Source organism: Periplaneta americana, chromosome 3 (assembly GCF_040183065.1).
Source record: "Periplaneta americana isolate PAMFEO1 chromosome 3, P.americana_PAMFEO1_priV1, whole genome shotgun sequence".
Taxonomy (NCBI): domain Eukaryota; kingdom Metazoa; phylum Arthropoda; class Insecta; order Blattodea; family Blattidae; genus Periplaneta; species Periplaneta americana.
Window position 1 is genome coordinate 151,269,429 of NC_091119.1, and position 4,321 is coordinate 151,273,749.

A 4,321-nucleotide genomic window follows, 5' to 3' on the forward strand; every position below is an offset into this window, starting at 1 on the left:
CGGCAGCTACGTAGGGGGTGTCGAGGGGCACTCCAGCGTGAACAGCGGGGATGGCGTAGGCGGCGGCGTAGTGATCTGGAGCGGTCACGACGGCGGGGGCGGCGAAGTGGACGGTCTTGGCGGCAGTTACATAGGGGGTGTCGAGGGGCACTCCAGCGTGAACAGCGGGGATGGTGTAGGCGGCGGCGTAGTGATCTGGAGCGGCCACGACGGCGGGAGCGGCGAAGTGGACGGTCTTGGCGGCAGCTACGTAGGGGGTGTCGAGGGGCACTCCAGCGTGAACAGCGGGGATGGCGTAGGCGGCGGCTTAGTAGTCTGGAGCGGCCACGACGGCGGGGGCGGCGAAGTGGACGGTCTTGGCGGCAGCTACGTAGGGGGTGTCGAGGGGCACTCCAGCGTGAACAGCGGGGATGGCGTAGGCGGCGGCGTAGTGAGCTGGAGCGACCACGATAGCGAAGTGGGTGGTCTTGGCTGCAGCTACTTCAGGGGTGTCGAGGGGCACTCCAGCGTGAACAGCGGGGATGGCGTAGGCGGCGGCGTAGTGAGCTGGAGCGGCCACGATGGCGAAGTGGGTGGTCTTGGCTGCAGCTACTTCAGGGGTGTCGAGGGGCACTCCAGCGTGAACAGCAGGGATGGCGTAGGCGGCGGCGTAGTGAGCTGGAGCGGCCACGATGGCGAAGTGGGTGGTCTTGGCTGCAGCTACTTCAGGGGTGTCGAGGGGCACTCCAGCGTGAACAGCGGGGATGGCGTAGGCGGCGGCGTAGTGAGCTGGAGCGGCCACGATGGCGAAGTGGGTGGTCTTGGCTGCAGCTACTTCTGGGGTGTCGAGGGGCACTCCAGCGTGAACAGCGGGGATGGCGTAGGCGGCGGCGTAGTGAGCTGGAGCGGCCACGATGGCGAAGTGGGTGGTCTTGGCTGCAGCTACTTCAGGGGTGTCGAGGGGCACTCCAGCCTGAACAGCAGGGATGGCGTAGGCGGCGGCGTAGTGAGCTGGAGCGGCCACGATGGCGAAGTGGGTGGTCTTGGCTGCAGCTACTTCAGGGGTGTCGAGGAGCACTCCAGCGTGAATAGCAGGGATGGCGTAGGCGGCGGCGTAATGAGCTGGAGCGGCGGCATAGGACACGGCACCCAGAGCGGCAAGGCGGGAGACGATAACCTGTACAGAGAACAAACGCGAACGTCAAATCTGGCACCCTGGCACCTGGCCTTCCCGTGTACCAATCCTAGTTGGGGCAGTTTACTTTTCAGCAGAAAGATCGTGAAGATTTGCGGTGTGGTACAGTTTTCTTCAATGTATTATCTTGATATTTTCATTTTACTAAAGCACCGAATAAAAACATCTGCAGTACCAGTACATTGTTAAAGGTACTCTTTAAAGAAAGGAGTAATTTGCAAGTTAGTATGATAACTCCACGATCTGAATTTAAGTTAATAAGAGAATTGCCATTAAATGATATATAATTCCCCACGGCGTTCTATCAGATTTCATAAGAGTTCATTTTGTTAGTCTCGAGGACAGGGAGATTCTGAGTATTTGCAGCGTGGGAATAGTTTTCTTTAAGTTCCATAATTTCAGCGATTATTACCATTTGTAGTAAAATAGGAAACTACCTATGTAATTCTATCCCTAAGGAGTGGAAAAATAGCTTCACTTCAAAATAGGTGCACGTAACATGCCATATGACGGAAAATAGCTCTCAATCTCTATATACTTTCTAAGGCATAAAAAGTCGAAAATAGTTATTGACTCCAAAATTATTGAACAAGTTAGTAATTTTAAATATTTAGGATGCAACATTTCTTATGTGGAAAAAAGAGATATGGAAGAAAAGATGCATAGATTTCAAGGTATATGCGGAACAATTAGACGGAGCTTAGGAAAAAGAACAATGAAAGAAACACAGTTAAAACTCGTACAGTAGCCCTTCCAGTACTACTTTACAGAGCAGAGACATGGACCTTAACAGAAAGAGACAAAAGACGACTAGAAGCCTCAGAAATAAAATTCCTAAGATCAGTGGCGGGATATTTTTTATTACAACACAAGAGGAATGAAGATATCACAAAAGAATTAGGGATAGAGAGCATAACACAAAAGTTAACAAATCAACGAAATAGGTGGATGGAACATCTAGAAAGGATGGAGGATCACCGAATTCCCACGAAAGCTCCAAAGTATGCTCCAAGAGGTTTCGTTGGAGAGAACAATTCTAATGGGGACGGAACGGGCCTACCGGCTCAACCCGTGATGATGATGATTATATATATATATATATATATATATATATATATATATATATATATATATATAACTTATTATACTGTAAGTTGAAAGTGTAAACTCATACCTTATTGTTGAGGGGCTGGGGGAGGGGATGAGGACGGTTCGTCGTCCCCCTTCTTTGCATCTTGTCCCTGATCTTCGGGAATTTCGGGAGCTAGTTCTTCCGAGTAGATCCTTTTCAATTCACCCCCCTCCACAACAACAAAGTGGCCGGTGTTTCTCCTGCTGTAAGGAATAAAGATTGGCGGTGGGGTTTCTTCTCCTGCCAACTGCCCGCCCTGACTACTCTGGCCTGGCTCTTGTCCTTCCTCTGGTTGTCGAGGTAGATATTTGGAGTAGTCGGTGACCTTGATTTCTTCCTCAGATGGTGTATTCAGGTCCTCCTCGCGCAGTTTCGGGCGCCTGTGCCTATCCTTGAATAGGATCTCTTTGGGATAGGGCCCCTGAGGACCAATCCGTTTCTCGCCGGTGATGATTTTATATATACCGTATCCTGTGCCTATCAGGGACCCTACGCCAATTGATGTGGCTCCAAACTCCAGTACTCTTCGATTATGGGAAAAATATCTTACCGCTGTTCTGAATGAGTTGAACATTTTTCTAATATTCAGAACGTATGTAACAGAGCAACGGCATTGCTATTGTTGTCATGCATCGTCTCCATAGAGACCGCAGTTATTGTTTCATGTAGATCAGCGGTGAACAAACTGGGTATCGTGATTACATCGTGTAATCAAAGTCATTCATACTGGTAAGGGGAGTTTCCTGTACATTTCTCTCTGTCTCGCTCAGGTACTGAAGGTATCAGTGTCGGTACCATGTCGCTCTACAAACCCTCTGTCTCTCTACGAGCAGGAAAGAACGTTTCGTACAGAATGAGAAGAGGAATTTATTCGATGTTCTGTCGGAGAAAATGTTATTGTTCAATTAGTAGTCGTATATAGAAGCGACAATACAGAGCATTACGCTGAATACACAGGAATATAGTGAGGAATACATGTGAGGCTCTTGAGGTTGTAAGGAGAGAAGAAAACAACTATTTGCAAGGTGGAAAAATGTTCTGGAAAAATATGTAATGGCAAATTTTCCATCTCACGTCACAATATTAATTCAATATACTTATATTAATAAATCTTTAAATCTGACATGAAAAGAATATAGTCGCTTCATAGCTTGTGAACTACACTTTTAATTTCTTTGAGTAACGCCCCTAACTTTTCGATACTTGCTCTCAACGTTTTCAAATAAACTATATGCGAATTTAAATTCTAAGCTTAATTTATATTTACTAATATTAATGTGAATATTAATTTATATTGACATACACCAAAGAAATAATTTCAGTGTAAAAACTTCACAATGTCCTGAACAAGTGATTAAAAGTGATTTATTAAAGTATAAACAACGTTACAATGATTTCCTGAACAAGGAAAACAATATTGATATGTTTATATTTTTCTCATTCTAATCTGGGTCCTTCAGTCTTTGAATTCTTGGCACGTCAGGTATATCAAGTATCGAAAAATTATTATTTTAATAACAACACAAATTATGCTCAGTCACAAAAATAAATTATTATTATTATTATATTATTATTATTATTATTATTATTATTATTATTATTATTATTATTATTATTATTATTATTATATCTGTCTCACTCATCACACCCACTGCTATTGTCATCTTCTGCCACCTCAACATTCTCCTCACTCTGATGATTTGCTTCTTTTTGGATCTGGTTCATTTTGATGATCATTCATTTGTAAAACGAAATATTTAACCAATAACACCGATAATAACAGCTAATATGGCGGTGAAACAAAAAAAAAGACAACACTAATGCCATCTTCATGATATTTTCTAACAAGAACTGGATAAGTTTGTGGCTTATCCGTTTTTTGCTAGAAAGACGTTGGACTAATCAACTTTTTGCAGAAACGCTATATTTTCAAACATCCATTTCAATGGCACAAATCTGGTTTTTGTAGAAACTTGCTATGTCAATAGATGCGGCTTGAAATGAAGTGAAGAGAA